Source organism: Schistocerca americana, chromosome 3, assembly GCF_021461395.2.
Source record: "Schistocerca americana isolate TAMUIC-IGC-003095 chromosome 3, iqSchAmer2.1, whole genome shotgun sequence".
In the NCBI taxonomy this organism is placed as follows: Eukaryota; Metazoa; Arthropoda; class Insecta; order Orthoptera; family Acrididae; genus Schistocerca; species Schistocerca americana.
The window spans coordinates 90,416,476-90,438,026 of record NC_060121.1 but is presented as its reverse complement, the minus strand read 5'-3'; positions in this window follow the sequence as shown (position 1 = coordinate 90,438,026).

Sequence of the window (21,551 nt, the reverse complement as noted above, 5' to 3'; positions counted from 1 at the left end):
GTATCTGCAACAAAATATATTTGTATTGATGTCTTTAACTTATTTGCACAGCTACTTTCAAAAACTTTGGAGAAAGGTTTATTATGGAAAAAGAAATAAAAAAAAGGTTATGTATACACATTTCTAAAAACAGTTCTTTCTGAATTATTAACAAAATTTTACAATTTAGCTGATCAGGGCTTAGGAAAGTAGAGACTGATAATAAATGCTAAAAATGTCATCTGCTTCTTCCTGAACATACATGTACTCGTCAAATAGTGAACTGTTGCGCAATTTCAAATAGTTTTGAATGCTTTTGTGGGCTTCTGCGTCACATTGATGTATCATTTGTGCATTGTGATCAGCTGGATGAAGCAGTTTTTAAGCTATCCCCAGAGATAATACTGCAAAAGATTGCAGTTTGAAGAACGTGCAGGCCACGGAACTGGTCCTCCTCCACCTGTACATCCGTTCAATACAATCAGATCACTGAGACTGGAATGTAATGGTGCTCCATCAGACATAAATCACATGTTTCTTACTAGCTGGGGCCTGTCAAAGTAGGCAGCAACTGTAAGCTGTACTGGGAAAACATATGATCCTACCAGACCTAAGATACCAGCCCACGCATTAAACTGATATTGATGTCTAGCCTTTACTGTAGCATACCTATGTATGTTGGTTGTGGAAATTTATTTTAGCTCTTTCAAACATTGCCTCCTCTGTAAACAAAACTGAAGAGACAAACAACAGAACCTGAAAGATAATCAGTCCATAAGTTTAAGCAAGCGCTATCAGCATTACAATGAGAATCAGCTTAATTTTTTCAAGGAACTCCTCGACAGAGTAGAAGCAGTGACCCATGAGGAAACTCTTCAGTTTCAATTTGAAAGTGCATGGATTACTGCTAGTATTTTTGAATTCGAGTGGCAGCTTATTGAAATTGGATGCAGCAGTATACTGCACAACTTTTTGCACAAGAGTTAAGGAAGTCCGATCCAAATGGAGGTTTGCTTTCTGCCGAGTATTAACCAAGTGAAAGCTGCTTATTGTTGGAAATAAACTAATATTGGTAACAAGAAACGACAATAAGAAATATACATATTGAGAGGCCAATGTCAAAATACCGAGACTTGTGAACAGAGGTCGACAAGAGGTTCGTGAACTCGCACCACTTATTGCCCAAACTGCCCGTTTCTGAGCCAAAAATATCGTTCTAGAATGGGAAGAGTTACCCCAAAACGTAATACCATATGACATAAGTGAATGAAAATATATAAAGTAGACTAATTTACATGTCAAAGTATCACTCAATTTTGATACCGTTCCAATAGTGAAAATGACAGTATTAAGTCACAGACTGGGCGCTAATGACCGTAGCAGTTTTAACCCCAAAAAACATAAACAAAAAAAAAAAGCCTTGGGAGAGCCAGTCATGACAAAACTCTACCGTCTGGTGAGAAAGTTGTATGAGACAGGCGAAATACCCTCAGACTTCAAGAAGAATATAATAATTCCAATCCCAAAGAAAGCAGGTGTTGATAGATGTGAAAATTACCAAACCATCAGTTTAATAAGTCACAGCTGCAAAATACTAACGCGAATTCTTTGCAGACGAATGGAAAAACTGATAGAAGCCGACCTTGGGGAAGATCAGTTTGGATTCCGTAGAAATGTTGGAAGATGTGAGGCAATACTGACACTACGACTTATCTTAGAAGAAAGATTAAGGAAAGGCAAACCTACGTCTCTAGCATTTGTAGACTTACAGAAAGCTTTTGACAATGTTGATTGGAATACTCTCTTTCAAATTCTGAAAGTGGCAGGGGTAAAATACAGGAAGCGAAAGGCTATTTACAATTCATACAGAAAGCAGATGGCAGTTACAAGAGTCAAGGGACATGAAAGGGAAGCAGTGGTTGGGAAGGGAGTAAGACATGGTTGTAGCCTATCCCTGATGTTATTCAATCTGTATATTGAGCAAGCAGTAAAGTAAACAAAAGAAAAATTCCGAGTAAATATTAAAATCCACGGAGAAGAAATAAAAACTTTGAGGTTCACCGATGACATTGCTGTCTCTGACAGAATTACAAACGACTTGGAAGAGCAGTTGAACGGAATGGACAGTGTCTTGAAAGGGGGGTATAAGATGAACAACAAAAGCAAAATGAGGATAATGGAATGTAGTCGAATTAAGTCGGGTGATGCTGAGGGAATTAGATTAGGAAATGGGACATGTAAAGTAGTAAAGGAGTTTTGCTATTTGGGGAACAAAATAACTGACGATGGTCAAAGTAGAGAGGGTATAAAATGTAGACTGGCAATGGCAAGGAAAGTGTTTCCGAATAAGAAAAATTTGTTAACATCGAGTATAGATTTAATTGTCAGGAAGTCATTTCTGAAAGTATTTGTATGGAGTGTAGCCATGTATGGAAGTGAAACATGGACGATAAATAGTTTGGACAAGAAGAGAATAGAAGCTTTCGAAATGTGGTGCTACAGAAGAATGCTGAAGATTAGATGGGTAGATCACATAACTAATGAGGAGGTACTGAATAGAATTGGGGAGAAGAGGAGCTTGTGGCACAACTTGACTACAAGAAGGGAACAGTTGTTAGGACATGTTCTGAGACATCAAGGGATCACCAATTTGGTATTGGAGGGCAGCGTGGAGGGTAAAATTCGTAGAGAGAGACCAAGAGGTGAATACACTAAGCAGATTGAGAAGGATGTAGGCTGCAGTAGGTACTGGGAGATGAAGAAGCTTGCACAGGATAGAGTAGCATGGAGAGCTGCATCAAACCAGTCTCAGGACTGAAGACCACAACAACAAAAACAATCAAGAGAGAAGTGAGGGCTATCTGTGTGGTAAGCCATTAAGCAAAACTTCAGTTCAGATGCTGTCATTCCTTGTAGTCATAGCAAATATCTTTCCAACTAATATGTTGTGAAATAGTTTCAGTGTCCATTTTCATGGAATAAGTTGTAATAATTCATGGCAGAATTCTAAAGCCAAGAAGCAGAGGCAGTCAGATAATCCCAAAGATACCTTGGCTAAAATGGAATGAGTCACTGCGTATGTTCTAATCCCACAAGAGAACACTATGTTGTGACAGACACAATGAACTTTATTAAGCCTAGACACAGCTTCTTGTAATAGGCACACTGGCAATGGAGAGGTGCACTATAACAGTGAGGTAACACACACATCAAGGCAAATGTGACTGAGTTAGAGCTGGCCAGTCCTGTCTCCAAAAGCTGTCAGCTGGCCAGTAGAGTGCACAGATGAGAGGCTCTGTGAGCATCCATGAGTGTCAGCCTCTGGCTGCTGTTGAACTTCTAGCTGTATCTGCTGACTTGGGTGATGCACATTACAACTGCTTACCCAGATTTTGGGTGTGAATCTGTGCGGGTAAATACAGTGGGCAGTTCAGTAATAAGATTATGATCATCAGAATTGACAGGGGAAGAAACCACTATTGGTTCAGGTATATCTGCCAATGTCACAATCTGATAAAGAGTGAAAGTACATGACAAAATGTTTATGAAAGGAAGATGGAAATCTAATACCCGCGAGTTATTGGAATGCTGTAGTAGGCGATGAAATAGATGACAATTGTAGAACAGTATGAACTTGGCAGTGTGAGTGACAAAGTAAAAAACACAGATTCAATTGTTCTACAAGTTTATTATTAATTATGAATATACTATTCGAAAATTAATCGAGGAGGAGGTATATTTCAAAAATTCCTAGAGTCATGAGAATATTCTAACTGGATTACATCATTTTGAGACCTTTTGCAAAATCTGATATCGGATTGCAAGGTGTACCCGGGAGCAGATAGAGAGTCATATCACAATTTAGTAATGATGTTAGTAATGATGAAGAATAGACTGAAACTTATGAGAATAGTCCAGAACTATTGGTGATGAAGGAAGTGGGGTACTTTGAAGAATTATGTGTGTGTTTGAAGTTCTCTGAAGCAGTAAATACTGTGGTAATGAATACTGCAATAGGCAGGTCAGTTGAAGAGAAATGGATTTATCTGAAAAGGATAATCACAGAAATTGGACAGGCCAATGTAAGTATGCACAAGGTGACTGTAAAGAAACATTGTGTTACAGGGGAAATACTGAAATTGATTTGTTAAGTAAGGAAATACAAAAACGTGCAGTAAAAGATAGGAATACACGAGTCATTTAAGTGTAAAATAAATAGGAAAGCAGAAAAGCCAAAGTGAAATTACTGCAGAAAAAATGTGAAGAAAACAAAAGTGAAATAGTCGTTAGTAGGACTATTGAGCATATAAAAGAGTCAAGGCAACCTTTGGTGAAAATAAACCAAAGAAACAAACATTAAGAGTGCAAAAGTAGTTCCACTGTTGAACTAAGAGTATTGAGCTGATAGGTGGAAAATGTATATTAAGGCATCTACGTGGAGTACAATTTGTCTGATGACACGATAGAAGAGGAGTTAGAAGGCATTGGTTATCCAATGAAGATTAAGAGTTAAACAAAGTACTGGGAGACGTGCAATCAAATAATGTTGGAGGCACAGTTAACATTTCTTCATAAGTCATAAAAGACTGGGGGTGTGGGGGTCAGGGTGGGGGAGCATCGTAAATTTAGAAGGGCCACATAATTGTGTAGATGTCAATTAAGTATTGTGGGAAAACCAGAAAAGGACGGAATCAAAGTGTTAGAGATGTGGTTCTACATAGGAATGTTGAAAATCAGTGGCCCAAACTATAAGAAATGAAGAGTTTAACCACAGAAACAATGACAAGAAGGGACAAAATGACAGGCCACATGTTAAGAGAGCAAAGAGTATCTTCCATCATACCTGGGGGAGCTACAGAGAAAAGAACTTCAGGAGAAGGGAGAGATTAGAGTAGTCCCGAAAATAATTGAGTGTGGTACACTGCGAGGTGAAGTAGTTGGGATAGAAGTGGTTTGTTGTGGCCCATCCTGAACTACTCAGAAGACTGATGAACTCTTCTGGATCATGTACAACAAATTTGATAAGAGAAAACTTGTACTGTATATCTTTAGATAAAATACCTAACTCCTTAGTCAGTTTAAACCAAGGGAGAATACCACATATTTTTATGGAATCCTGTTATACAATAATGTCTTGCTTCATGTGTCTAATTTCATGATCTAATTCACTCAGAATCACTTAATTTAATTAGACTATTTTCCAATACATTTGTTTTGCTTTTGTTGTTCATCTTACAATCTCTTTAAAGTGATTTATTTAACTGCTCTCCAAAGTGATTTTCAATCTCTCACAGAATTAAAATTCATTCAAAAACCTCTATGTTTTCCTTTCATCTTCTTTTTTAAACTTATTGTTCATTGTACAGACTGAATAGCATTTTGGCTCTCTCTCTCCTCCCAAACACTGTTCCCCTTCTGTGCTTTTCAACACTTGTATCTGTGGTGTGGCATCTGTACGATTTTCAAATAACATTTTTCTCCAGGTACAGAGTGTCAAATTGAACACTTGTTAGCCATCTAAATTGCCAAATTGTTATTTTATAGAGAATACTGTTTTTCAATGTGTTGGAAGATTCCCACGTCTGATCCAGTCAGAACAAAGGCCAATATTCAATGACTGGCACCTGTAGATTTTTAATACAGTGATCACTTGAAACATCACATGCCGGCTGTTCAGTTGTACTGATTGGAAAGTCCGTACTGAAAAGTCAAGGCCCACAACCATCTGTGAGAAGATGGATGTATAGAATCTTCCACTCCATGTTTTGTAGAGTTCAAATGCTCCATTAGTGTGTTTGTATGTGACATTCTGTGTGTGGCTAATTTTTGTGCATTAAAACTAAAGGCCTACTCATTGTTCTTCACTACAGTATGTCCATTTGCCCTATTCTCTGAGTAGTGAGTCATGTTTCTTTGTTAGTAAATATATCCATTTAAAATTGGACCTCTCCCTCCCACCCACCTGTAGCTCTGTAAAATATTCTGCATGCCTCCATTATTGTGGTCAAGGCCTTAGAGATGAGCACCTTAAACTAGACTCACTCAAGTACTCCACACATAATACTTTTATCATATTCTGAAGCTGCTGTAAATCTGGCCAACGTTTTGCAGTATATGCTTCTGCGAGTTAAAAGTACACACACCTTTTCCTCATTTCTGTATAATTAACCTAGTGTTTAATTAGTCTGATACAGAAAATGGAACATTCACATGAATGTCACCAATTCTTGTTTTCTAAAGAGTTAATCTATCTTGTTACTTTCACCTACCTTCACTTTGCAAATGGAGCTGTTTTTATTTTATTTTTTTGTTTCATGCAGTTTGATGTCCTGGACTTAACATTCACTTTTCTAAATTTTTAGAATCCATGATATTACTGGGCTGAGAGTTTGATTATAAGCTTACATGGATGTCATACTTATGACTTGAATCATGATTCCGTTGTAATACATATTTTAAAGTAGGTTTATTAATTTAGACTCTGGGGAACAGACCACGCTTTCTTGTCTGTTCCAATTCCACATAACTAGCTCTGCAGACCCAGCTTTGCTACGTATGCATACTTAATGTATCTGCTATACCCCTGAACCATAATTAATTTTATACTCTACACAAGGAGAGAATCAAATGGACCATGAAATAAGGTCATTTTGTATGGAACACATCTGAGGGATGAACTACTTGTCAAGGAAAATTATTCGAGATAGGAATTTTGCTGTTGAGTCTGATACTTTCTGAAGGTAGGCTCGTCCTGTCTATTAATGTCTGGACACGAGGAATAACTTTTTTTACTCAACTCTTCAATTCATCCCCCAGACCCAATATCAGTGTGTCCTTCAAATAGATCTGGTAGCCCATATCTCACTCCAGCTGGCTTACAACCAATGTTTAGTGGTCATTATGCACCCACAGAAATCTAAACTTCACATTAGAATGGGTGTCTGGTGCATCTATTGATGATTTCAATGTGTTTAACGTCTAAGAACCACAACTGTAAAACAACTTTCTCTACAGCATGAGATTTGTCACTTTAATCTCTTCTTGGTTTCCTCCACTTCCATGAGATTCCCACTCCATGACATCCTTCAACCGCCCAGCATCCCCTCTGCCTCTTTATCACATGTGTTTCATGTTGGGAAGAGTCTCTTCTAGTTCTATGTTATAATTTTTTGTTCCCCATTTGGTATCTTGCTCTATCTCTTTTCTGATGACTCTTTGCACTTTTCTGTATATTGGCAAGACACTCTTCTGGGGTGGAATTCCTGCAGGGCACATTTTACATGGTTCATTCACTGATATGTTCATTAGTGAGGCATAGTGGACTACTCAGCATTTTCTTTTTCTCTCTCTCTCTTTGGTTTTGTTAGATTGTGGGCTGCTTAATCAGAAAATATTTGAAGCTTGTGCTTTTGGTCTCTTCTTGAGCAACGAAGGAGGGATGACAGTTTAAAGTTCAGTAGGCATGTCTGTTGTGACAAATCCGACAGTTGCCTTTCCAGAGGGTGAAGAGGTTGAGACAAACAGAGGAGCAGAACATACTATAGAGGTATGAAGTAGATTATTAAAATACCCTTAAAATAATGCAAAGTAATTTGGCCAAAATTTGTTGTTTAAAGCAGAAGTTCTCATTAATCTGTCCAACTCTGAAAGCTCTCTTTCTCCTGGTTTACTTTCAGGATGGCAACTTGATTTTAGGAACTTTTTACATTTTACACTAGTAAAGTTTTGTCCATTATCAGAAATGATTACTTCTTGATTCCCAACATGTGGAGTGTAATTTTTAATCGCCTGTCATATTGTCACTGCACTAGTGGCGCTTTTCAAGATATGTAAGTTGACGTATTTGGAAGATAGCTCTCATATTCCAACAATGTGTTTCACACCTGCACAGTACCAGGAAAGGGGACCACCTTAAGTGAATGGCAAGGATCTGCAGGGGTTTCTTGGTAATGATTAGGTGTAGCTCACCTTTGGAGCCATGGCTTGAAGGTTCAACATTTTGACAGACTAGGCATTTCTGAATAATCCATTACACGCTGCTTTGTCGGAAAGGAAAATAGCAATAGTAATTGATTTTCTCAGCACATCTAGCCACTCCATGATCCCCAGTTCTCTATGGGTGCATAAGCTTAGCTTTTACCAGTTATCATACCTCATGTGACAGCAATAATGTAATACATTATTGTGAAGCACACAGTATGTAACTAGTGCCTCAGGTGGGTTAAGGGTAAATTGTATTCAGATTTCTCTCCACCTGGGATCTCTGTCACGGAGATGAGACACGTAACTAAAGATATTTAATGCAGATGAGAAATGTTATCTTGCATCAGTAAGACTTTATATTTAGTACTTTATCCCTCAGATCCCAAGTTACTACATCATTCTCTCCCTTTACGTAAACTATTTCAAAACCGTATTGTAGAACTGAACCAGTGTTGCATGCAGTAATTTTCAATTGAGAAGGAAGCTTAAAGGCTGGTTATCACAGTATACTTTGGTGTGATTACCAACAAAACAGTGATAGAAGTTCTCACAATTATATGCACTTTTGGGAAATTCCAACCCAGTGGCCATGTAGGCTCACTAGCAAAGAGTATGGCACAGACAGTTCATGTACTGTAAATGCCTCTGATTTGGAAGAGACAAGCTCCCAACCCGGTACATATCCAGATGGTACAATTATTGTGAATTAGCTAGTGCATTTTTGATTTTACTGAAAGCAGATTGGCATACTTCTGACCAAATCTATGATATCTGTTTGTGTAGAAAGTTCAGTAATAGTTCTGCATTTAATAATTGGTCTGGAATGAAGTTACACCAGAAGTAGGATAAATCTAAAGGTACTTTTAATTGCCTCTTTGTCTGGGATACTGGAAAGTAATGAAATGGTATTTTTGTAGTCAGTTAGGGCACTAAGGCATAATAATGTGCTCCAAGAAATTCATTTTTACACCACCAAATTTCATTTTTTGAAATTGCCTGTAACATCATGTTGCTGAAATTGATATCAAACTTTCTCTACCATTTCCTCATGCTCTTCCCAAGTTAGTGTGGCAGTCAACAAATCATCCACAAATAAAGTAATTCTTTTTAGTAATTGCAGGCCTAATAAATAATCCATTGGTGCTATAATCAAACCACCACTCATATTCAGAGTAAATGACATCATTCTAAACTGGTAGGTATGACCTGTAACGATAAAAGCATGGTCTTTCTAGAAGTATCTGCGAGTATGACAAACTCAAATTAATGGAAATGAAGTACTTGATCCCTTGGATCCACTGGATTTGTTCATTTAAAATTTTCTGGTCAGATTCACACAGGATTACACTTTTATTAATTTCCCTCAGGGGCAATACCAGCCTAATACTTCTCACAGCCTTAGCTGCAGCTAACAAGAGGTTACAGATTGGCCTGTTTTATGGCCCAATTGCTTCCCAATATACCATCATGTGTACCTCTTTCACTACAGCTGTCCATTTCAAAAAAGGAATGGGCAGAAAGGTAGACAGAATGGTTCATGTGCTAAAATATTCATATAACACTAGCTTTTTCTCCAAATATCTCAGCTCATTTCCCTGAAATATTAACTAAACCTTTTCTCTGAATACTGAACAGAAAAATTGAAGTTGTGAGAATCTCAGTGTTTAAATAAATTCAGTCGAGTGAGTATTTCGGTATGCTGGTGTCAAGATTTGTTTTTTTATCTGTCGACAAACTGTGATTTTTTCACTTGGCAATTTTCATCCCAATGAGATGAAACTGTGCTCTACATTTGTGAAACTAATATAGAATTTCCTCCATGTAGGCATCTACTATAGCCTTCTTCTCACAAGACAAATGAACATCTATTAGTCAGTCCATGATTAATGCCTTTATTATGAGCAGCATGCCTATCATTGCTACATTCCCTGTCACCAGCAGAACACAGGTCTGTCTTTAATTATCCGAGATTGTGTGCTATGCTATAGCTACTAAAATCCTGCCATGAATTAGGCAGGTTAATCAGGTGACACTATTTTTCAAACAGGCCTTGGGAAATAACACTTGCTGCATCACCCGTGTCTATTGTCACTATCGTAAGTATTCCTCCCACCACAGCATGTATGGCAGCCTCAACAGAGTTTGTGATAGTCTGACACTATGTTTCCATTAGATAGATAAAAAATCTGCTCAGCAGGGCAGGAGGACACACACACACTCTTTTGGAGCCACTGGTTCCGTCCTCAGAGAAGGGTTGAAAGAGAAGGAAGAGGGATGAAGGGAAAGGAACTGGAGAAGCTTAGAAAAAGGGATTGAGTTTGGAAAAGTCACCTAGAACCTTGGGTTAGGGAAGACTTACCAGTCAGGATGAGAAGGGAAGACTGATTGTTTGGGACTGTACTGGACGAGATTCAAAAACCTGAGAACTTTGAGGTGGAGCACAGAGTAATCGGCAAGAAAGAGGTTAGTGCTAAAACATTGCACATGAGTTAATAAGAGCAAAAAACTGAGTGCATTGTATATAACAATAACAAAGATGGGACAAGGATGCGGACAGTGGAAAATAGGCAGGTCAGAAAATGAAAAATGTAGAAAACTAAAACGGAGTGAAGGAAGTAGTAATTAGTGTGAAGAAATGCTGAGATGGAAGACATTGATGTATACTCACGAACTGTGTGTAACTTTCCTGGCTGTGGCCTGTTCAGTAGCATACACTGTGATCGTATACTTGTTGGAGTTGTCTGCTAAGCAGCAGCAGTTATGACAACTTGCCTTTGTCTCACCTAAATGTGAGTCAGCCAATTTTACCCTTATTCACCTTTTGCCATCTACACTTCTAGTATTTTAATTTATCTATTTGCCTTGGTTGATACAATTTCATTGGTAGCAGCAAGACATGAGGAGGCCATAGACATCTGTTGTGGTCTAGTCCTGAGACTGGTTTGATGCAGCTCTCCATGCTACTCTATCCTGTGCAAGCTGGATCATCTCTCAGTATGTACTGCAGCCTACATCCTTCTGAATCTGCTTAGGGTATTCACTTCTTGGTCACCGTCTATAATTTTTACCCTCCACGCAGCCCTCCAATACTAAATTGGTGATCCCTTGATGTCTCAGAACATGTCCTACCAACTGATCCCTTCTTCTAGTCAAGTTGTGCCACAAACTTCTCTTCTGCCCAATTCCATTCAATACCTCATCATTAGTTATGTGATCTACTCATCTAACCTTCAGCATTCTTCTGTAGCACCACATTTTGAAAGCTTCTATTCTCTTCTTGTCCAAACTATTAATCGTCCAGGTTTCACTTCCATACATGGCTACAATGGATACAATACTTTCAGATACGACTTCCTGACAATTAAATTTATACTTAATGTTAACAAATTTCTCTTCTTCAGAAACGCTTTCTTTGCCATTGACAGTCTACATTTTATATTCTCTACTTCGACCATCATCAGTTACTTTGCTCCCCAAATAGCAAAACTCCATTACTACTTTAAGTGTCTCATTTCCTAATCTATTATCTTCAATTCAAGACACTGTCCATTCCGTTCAACTGCTCTTCCAAGTCCTTCGCTGTCTAACAGAATTACCATGTCATCGGTGAACCTCAAAGTTTTTATTTCTTCTCCCTAGAATTTCATACTACTCCAAATTTTTCTTTTGTTTCCTTTACTGCTTGCTCAATATACAGATTGAATAACAACAGGGAGAGGCTACAACCCTGTCTCACTCCCTTCCCACACACTGGTTCCCTTTTATGTCCCTCCACTCTTGTAACTACCATCTGGTTTCTGTACAAATTGTAAATAGCCTTTCGCTCCCATTTGCCACCTTTGTTTCTCAATATGATTATAAACATATGATCTATTGGATTAGACAGCTTTTTTGGATTCTGTGATTTAGGAAAATGTCTACTGGTTTGTTCTTTTGTTGGTAAGGGATTTATTAGTAACCTGAGTGCAGAATTGTGAGTTGTGTTGAGGTGTGGCTATCCTCACCAGGTACCCTGTGTTATTCCCTATTCCGCTGAGATGATATCTGTTATGTAGTTATGAATATAATAGAGGGAAACATTCCAGGTGGGAAAAATATATCTAAAAACAAAGATGATGTGACTTACCGAACGAAAGTGCTGGCAGGTTGATGGACACACAAACAAACACAAACACAAAAACAACATATACACAAAATTCTTGCTTTTGCAACTACTGACCTGCCAGTGCTTGCTTTCGTTTGGTAAGTAACATCATCTCTGTTATGTAGTTAGTTTGAACATCGTAGTGTGCTGTAGATTGTGTTTGTTAAGAAGTTCACTAGTCTGTGCTTGTGCAGTTCCTTCTTTAACTTTGTTGAAATTTTCACATTATGGGTGTGAGTATACCACTTTAGTAAGTTTTGGAAGAACAGATGCCTTCTTTCCCTTCATGACTCTCTGTGGGTCATCTTTCTGGTTTTGGCTCATAATTCTTTTAAAGTTCTGCCAAAAGTCTGCCGAGTTTCTAGGATTGAAAAAGCAATGGAATCAGTGTCAAAGACCAAGCAGCAGGACCCCAAGCAACAAAATCCAGAGTCTGAGAGTTGTTTTGTACAGTGTATCGATATGTGTTTTTTGTTTAATGATTGCCAAAATATTTCTAGGGATTAGAGCTGCACCTTTTCTTACTTCTTTAATGTAAGCACTGAAAATCATTGTGGTACTTATTGTGTTTGTAATTTAGGTATTTTGTTTCTCTAGAACATTTACGTTACGTGCTTTTTCAGTTACAGGCTGTATCGTATGTAACGGATGAAGTTTTTTGCAAAGTTTTCTGTGGCGTCTTAATTTTTCCTTAAACCTATGATAAGTGGTGATGTTACGAAGATTGGGAGATTTTGTCCGACAGTGCTCATTGAACTCGTGGAAGGTAATGGGCTCAAACTGATGAAATTACTTTAAGAATTATAACTACTAGCTGCTTAATATGTATTTTTATTTATACCAATCCGTGTTTGACTTTTGACCATTTTAATTTGATGGAACACACATTAAGCTTCTGTTAGCACAGTGTTAAAAACAACAACTATTCTGTATGTTACACATCACTTATAATCGTGGAAAATGGGAGTAATAACACATTTTCTTCACTCTGTTGCCAACTGATATGTTTGTTAACATTGGAGAATTATGTCCACCGTCAGTTACATATTGTGTACAGGTCCTGAAGATATTGCTGTAGTCAGTTCTGTGTATGCATTAAATTTCTTTATTTTAATATTAAATGTATGAATCGTGGGGAAAAAGTACTTAAAAGACATTTTCCTGGAGAGCTACTACGAGCTGACAGTGCAAGCATTGGATCGAATGTTGCGAAAATTCCAATGAAGAAGTGCCATTGTGAGAAGAAAAGGAAAAGGAGAAGCAAGAAGGGGTCCCCTCTGAGGCCGCCAAGGGCCTGGCTTCCAGCAAGCACTGCTGCCGCTATCAATAGGCAGAGTGTCATCATCCATTTTTTCAATAGGTTTGTCAGCTACCATGTTAAGATGGTCAGGAGTGGGAGCTTCCTCTGCTGGTGAACCACATGTCCGGCTACCCGTGGTGCGGCCAGGTGAAACGGATGACGGCCTGGGGTGGCAACTGCTGTGTGGCACAGGAGAAGAAATGCACAGGGGCAGAGAAGGAGAACTTTGACCAAACGACCTTACAAGAGGGCTCATAGGAAGCAAAGTACTGGTCAATGGCTAGGTTTATGTAAGAAGTCTTCATGGGATGGTTCCTTCTTGAAGGCCCGTGAATCTGACTTCTGGGTCTTAGCCTTGGCAGAAGCTGATGAAGGTGTTTGTGGGCTAGAGGTGACAGGATGAAGAGGAGACGTTAACCAGGCGATCTTAGCACTGGCCAAACGGACGACCATAGCGCTAAAGGTCAGATTACATGTCTGCATCGACACCTCCTTGGTAGTCCGAGGAGAGGAGAGGCGAGGTGAGGTGAGGACAGTACTGTATTTCTGCACTGGGAGCAGCGTGGGCTCCCTACTAGCAAATAGCTTGCGAGCAGCCGAGGTGGACACTCTCTCTTTGACCCAAATTTCCTGTATACCACGTTCATCCTTTTACATGGGGCAGTTGCGAGAGGGCACTGCATGGTCACCCTAACAGTTGACACAACTAAGACTGAGGCAGACGGTCACCTTCATGGGCGTCCCTGCCACGAGTGACGCATTTAGCTGCATTAGAACAGGACTGGCAGGTGTGCTTAAAATGCTGATACTGGTAGCAGCGTGTAGGTGTCGGGACTTAGGGGCGAACACAAATAACCTCACAGCCCGCTTTAATGCGCAAAAGCAGCTGAACACTATCAAAGGTCAAAAAAACATGTCCGGGTTGGTACAAGGTCATTGTTGACCTTTTTCATGAACCTGTGGACAGCCGTCACGCCATGCTCAGCGAGGAGAGACTGAATCTTCTCGTCAATCCACCGAGTGATCTATTAGATACCACACCACGCGACCAATTTAAAGTGCGGTGAGCCTCCACCTGGACAGGGAACGTGTACAGGAGTGTGGCCCGAAGGAGTCCAACAACAAGGTACCGTTACGCATCCTGGTACAAGACTTGACAGATCCGGCTATGGCATCTACGCCCTTCTGAATAACCAAAGGGTTGACAGATGAAAAATCCTTTCCATCCTCAGATGTAGAAACTACGAGGAACTTTGGGGCAGGCTGTAGTACATTTGTCACTGGTGGCTGGTAAAGTTTCTTTTTTTTGGGCAGAAGTCTAGAGAGGGGGAGGGGGAGGAGGAGGAGGAGGAGGGGGAGGAGGAGGAGGAGGAGGAGGAGGAGGAGGAGGAGGAGGAAAATCCATTGTGGATGAATCCCCCATGATTGCCAGCGTCTCCGATGGCGTGCTCCTTCCTTGTGGGGACTCTCCCAGAGGGCACTCCCACCTCAGGTGAATGTTTACACCTCAGGTCACACCTCCCGAGAAACGGACAGAAGGACCAATCGGCATGGTCGGAAAGTGTCGGCTCGGGCAATCACTCCTCCCCAGGCCTGGCCTCCACCATGGGGTACGCACTGGCCCTACTTGTCTACCCAGGGTGGGGAATTACGCTTTACCCTGTCACCATCAACGCGTGCAAATGCATGGGTCGGCCTTCAGGCATGCACAGGGAGGAAAGAGGAAAAAAGAAGGGAGAGAGTGAGACCAGGGAGAGGGTGGACAAGGCGGCAAGGAGGACAAGGCGAGGTAAAAAGTAGGGAAGACAGCGAGAGAGGGAGAAGGACAAAGAAAGGAAACAGGAAGGAAGAAACCGGAATAAGCGAAAAACCAAGATGACCACAAATGTAAGTCGTTGAACCATCTGTCTCCGGATGCAGGCGCGAACTACCCCCCTTTCAGGGGGAGGGACTCCTTTTAGCCGCCTCTTACGACAGGCAGGAATACCTCAGGCTTATTCTTACCCTGGACCCGCAGGGGGAGTCTCATTCATTGAGCATACTACTACGTGCTACTGTGTTTTAATTCTATTGTGGAAAGGAAAGTTGCAACTCACCATATAGCGGAGATGCTGGGTGGCGGATAGGCACAAAAAAAGACTGTCTCAAATATAGCTGATAATAGTACACTACTGGCCATTAAAATGGCTACACCAAGAAGAAATTCAGATAAACAGGTATTCATTGGACAAATATATTATACTAGAACTGACATATGATTACATCTTCATGCAATTTGGGGCCCATAGACCCTGAGAAATGAGTACCCAGAACAACCACCTCTGGCCATAATAACGGCCTTGATATGACTGGGCATTGAGTCAAACGGAGCTTGGATGGCAGGTACAGTTGCCCATGCAGGTTGAACACGATACCACAGTTCTAGATTAGTGACTGGCGTATTGTGACGAGCCAGTTGCTCGGCCACCATTGACCAGACGTTTTCAATTGGTGAGAGATCTGGAGAATTTCCTTGCCAGGGCAGCAGTCGAACATTTCCCCGTACGGGACCTGCAACATGCGGTCGTGCATTATCCTGCTGAAATGTAGGGTTTCACAAGGATCGAATGAAGGGCAGAGCCAGGGGTCGTAAGACATCTGAAATGTAACGTCAATGCGAACAAGAGGTGACCACGATGTGTGACCAATGGCACCGCATACCATCACGCCGGGTGATACGCCAGTACGGGGATGACGAATACACATTTCCAATGTGCGCCCACAGTGATGTTGCCAAACACGGATGCGACCATCATGATGCTGTAAACAGAACCTGGATTCATCGGAAAAAATGACGTTTTGCCATTCGTGCACCCAGGTTCGCCGTTGAGTACACCATCGCAGGCGCTCCTGTCTGTGATGCAGTGTCAAGGGTAACTGCAGCCATAGCCTCCGAGCTGATAGTCAATGCTGCTGCATACGTTGTCGAACTGTTCGTGCAGATGGTTGTTGTCTTGCAAACGTCCCCATCTGTTGGCTCAGGGATCAAGATGCATGATCTGCTACACCCATGCGAGTAAGATGCCTGTCATCTCGACTGCTAGTGGTACGAGTCCATTGGGATCCACTATGACGTTCCTTATTACCCTCCTGAACCCAGCAATTCCATGTTCTGCTAACAGTAATTGGATTTCTACCAACACGAGCAGCAATGTCGCGATACGATAAACTGCAATCGCGATAGGCTTGGTACGCTTTTCTCCTCGTCACACAAGGCATCACAAAAACATTTCACCAGGCAACATCGGTCAACTGCTGTTTGCGTATGAGAAAGGTTGGAAATGTTCCTCATGTCAGCACATTGTAGGTGTCGCCACCGACTCCAACCTTGTGTGAATGACACGACAAGCTAATCATTTGCTTATCACAGCATCTTCTTGATGTGCTACAGACATGAAATTAAACAGAGATTTTAATAGCCAGTAGTGTAGTTCCCGGTACTCCTTTTAGGGTATGCAGTATTGTAGTGCACTGTAACATAAATGAATATTGACAAACAGTTACCACATATTTGTCTTTGCTTATACTTCCAGTTCCAAGAACATCTGCCAGCCAGGGCAAGTAGCTGTTTTTATGCTGCAAAGTGGTGGGAACGACAGAGGCACCCATGACTGCCCTCACCAGCACCAACAGAATCAGCCTCAGCCAGAGGCTGGCCGAAATTATATACATGTGGAATGTGGAAATTGTGAACAGCACACTTAACAGAGCATTCCTTTCCTGTCAAGGTAATGAGGTAGACAAAAAGGAAATGCGGGTAAAGCAGCTGAAGAAATTAATTATACTCTGTGTGCTCCCCAGGGACCCTGATTACGGTAAGCATAGCAGACACTCCACAAATGAGTCAAATTACATAATTTTTATTATTTATGACAAATTTGTTTTTAAACAAATTATTGTGATTTCAGCACAACATGGGAAAAAGGGAGGGGGATGGTGTGATCATTCTAGTTGAGAATAGTTTATGGCTGTTATGGAACACAGATCCCTGCTATTTCAGTGGACCACCTTGCTTACTTTGAATGTTATTAAATGTAAAAGAGTGGGGATCCTGTTTTATTCAGGGAGTGGAACGTTTGGCAACACTCCTCTATGAGTATAATCTAAGCTTTTATCGTTGTATAAAAGCTCAATGCATTGTTTAAGCTGTTCTAAGGTTGTGACAGTCAGTCGACAAGTTACTATGGAAGTGTGATGTGATTATGTAGTGTACTACATGCAGTCTTCGTCAGTTTATAACATAAAAAGAAGTGTTAGTGCCAAAACGCAATGTCGAAACAACAAACCTTAATTTCTTTCTTTTCTAATAAAGACAGTGTATTGCAAAAGACAGATGAGTGTGACTACTGAAAAGTGCTAGTGATTGTGACGAACTGCATAGGTCTACCAAGTCATCAGTTTCCCTTCCACAGTTTTCAAACGATAAATGTGCTATTTCTGGCAAATCCATGAATTGCAATTCTAAACAAAGTATTGAATGCGAGATTAAGTATCAGCAAAAATGGGAGTGTAAGTACAACTGGTTGTACTTTGATCACGAGCAGGGTGGGGCTTTCTGCAAATTGTGTGAAATGCATTTAAAAACTATATTGAAGCTCTACAGAAAACCGGAAGAGTGTTCATTTCTGTAGCTTTCACTAAATTTAGGAAAGCTACTGGAAACATGGGAAAACTAGAAAATCACACCAACTCAGAAAAACATGCAAGAGCCATTGCACTTGAAAATTGTATATTACAGGGATTAAATGATCCAATTCAATTCATACACATATATTTAAACAAAATTGAAACTTGAAAGATTTAAATCACAAAGCATTGTAATCATTAATTCAAAGTCTGTATTTCCTTAGTAAGGAAGAAATACCCCACACAACAAAATATGAACCTCTAATTAGTAAGGTAGTACTCAAAAGCGACATTAACCGTGAAAAGTGGTTAAAATTTCAGAGCAAAAGCTCCACATATTTTAGTAAGTATACTGCATCAGAATTGTTGACTTGTTTAGGAGAGTCTTTGTCATAGAGCAGTATCTCATCTTCCAAGTGTAAATATTTTTCATTAATGGCAGACAAATCAAATGTATCCAACCAAAGTCCATTGTCTTTAGTAGTGTGATATGTTGCACCGTCTCCATCGTTTGAAGTGAAGAAAACATTTTTACGTATCGTTGAGTTGGAATGCACATCAGCCGAATCCATGTATACAGCAATTGATACTGAACTAAAGAAAACTTTCTTATGACAGATTATTTTCTTGTTCTTTCGACAGTGCTACTAATTTTAGTGGTTCTATCTCAGGAGTCCACGCTCAATTGCCAGGGAGTAAGGGCCATAAGCTGCGATACATTCACTTTAGAGCACATGTTTTGTCAATTGCTGCCACTAACTCTAGGAATAAACACCATTATAAAACTCACATTACATGTTATTCAAGACACAAACTTTTTCATGGTTCTTCCAAATGAGAAGATGTTTTGCATGAAATTCAGTATGCATTAGAGCAACCTCTTTTAAAAATACCCAAAGCTGTTGACATCTGATGTTTTAGTACCTATCCCATAGTTCACATGCCATTATAATGGACTTGTAAGTTAGGAAAATAGCGTGAACATATACAGAAGGATGGCACGGATTTAACAAGTTTAGCTGGAGGAATCTTGTTAGAAATGATGAATTCCAATTTCATTGTAGGTGTAGTGATATTAGACGATAAGTTAAATGCAGTCTCAAACTCCCGTAAAGTTTTGTAGAGACAGTCACTTAAAATTTAGCGAATCCCTCTACTTGTTTTTGGAACTCTCGAACATTTAAGACACATTGACTGTCTTTGTGACTGCAATGGACACAGTGCAGAAAATGAAACTCTTAATGAAATTAAGAAACTGCAGGAGGATGCAACAGAAGTTAAGGGTGTGCTATTCATGAATGTAGAGGAGCAGATTCAAGCTATGAAAAGTGCAAGGAAATTTGTTGAAAGTATGATTGATGAAATTGAGCAACAGTTTGATAAGAAGGCAATAAAAGTGATGGAACTAAGAGCATATTTTGAAAGTTTTGAAGAATTTCTGGATTTTAGTGATTGTAAAGAACTGTGCTTGATTTTGGGGCTTACAAACATAAACACTGTTACTAGACAATACGTCTTCTGATGTAGCTGATGTCGGCTCTCAGAATGAATGAAGCAACAACGCACTATGGACACTCACTGAATGTGTACTGTGCATTCCAGTTTCAACTTGCCGTGTGGAAAGGTCATTCAGTACAATAAAAAGTGTGATGACAAAATTAAGGAATAGGATGGGTCAGGAAACTCTGCAAGCTTGTGTGAAGATTTTAACTTAAGGGGACGATGAGCCAACAAAGTTATTGATGACATCATCTAGAGAGATGCTTTTTTACAGCCTCTACATATTAGTTTGATGTAAATGTGAGTTTTTTTGCATGCAATAAAATTTTTATTGTTTAATATAATTCACTTAAGCTTAGCGTAACAGCTTAGTATTTAACCAACATATTCTTTAATTATATATTAGCTACACATGAAAAATTGAAACTATTAATAGTTCTGCTATGTCTTTAGAACGCCATCACTTAAATTTTAAGCCTATAATTTTGTCCTGTTTTTATTAACTTATTTCTGTCTCAAGAATGGAGGAACATACAACTCAGAAATATTTGTTTCAGGAAATAACACTAACAAATTATATAGAAAGTCCATGCACTTCTGCATGGTCCAATTAACTGATATTAAAAATGGAAGTTATAAAACATAACTTGATGCAATAGAAACTGAAGAAAATCTATGTGTAGTTCAGCATGCTAAAGTTTGAGACTCAGGAGCTTGAGTGAATGTCACAAGTAATGATTGTCAATCACAAATTGTGTAGGGTAGGTCATTGTATCATATTTTGTACTGCTTCAAACTGCTGGTAATAATAGTTACAGGTACTCCTTTTAGGGTATGCAGTATTATAGTTCACTGTAACATAAACAAATATTGAGAAATACTTAACACAACCATGTATTTGCTTTTACTTCCAGTTACAAGGATGTCTGCCAAACAAGTGTCTAGTGTGTGGTGGAGCAGTTGGTGCAACAGGCTCACCCCTGATGGCCCGTACTGGAACCACAAAAATGCGCTTGTATCAGAGGCTGGCGAAAATAAGACATTCTGGACATCGCCATAGAGCAAGCCAGAATGCTGTGTCAAGTGTGCTGTGCCAGAATTATTAAAATAGATGAGCAGGAAACCCGGATGAAAAAAAATTATAATCCTCCTCACGTTTCCCCAGGACTGTGGTTATGGTAATCACAGCAAACACTCCAAAAATTAGTCACATTATCTGATTTTTAGTCTTTGGCACTCATTGCCACACACATGTTATACTGTTGTTTATTACTTCCAGTATCCCTGAAAGAGGTGTGTCAGTGTGGGTTTTCTTACAAATGTGGTGCTTTAAATGAGTGATTCCTGACTGGAAACACAATAATAAAAAGTAGCTTATGTGCAGTATGTACCAAGTAGACCTGATGTTTCCATCCACAACCATTCAAAATTTGTTCTACGCTTCAGTGACTAAACTTGCCACAGCAAATTAAGCATGTGACCAAAGGTAAGTCTACGTCGAACAGCACCTGTCCAACATGGACATTAATGTAATGAACTGGCTGTGACTGCATACATGAACACAATGGGAAATGTGTGTGGAAGCAGCACAATCACTGTCAGAGAACTGGCTATGAAACCATTTACAGCTCATGTTCTTTGGGATTGATTTTTTGACACCTCCGAGGAAGTTGCCTCTTCTGACAAGCGTCCAATGCCTCACAGATTCGGTGCCAGGGTGCACGACTGAAGTTAGAAATAATGGGGCATTCTGGGTAAAAATTAAGGCACAGAGAATGTTTTACTTTTTCTTTCTCCCTTTCTTTGGTCTGCTGCACAGTTTTCTGTCAGTGACAGCAAGCACATAATATCGAAGATGAGAAGAAAATTTGAGATAGTTCTAATGGACATTACCCTTGTAACTGAAATTTGTTTTAATTTAATATTGTGAGTGTTACGTTCTCTTTACTTTCTGTATGTCTATACACGTAATACACTGAA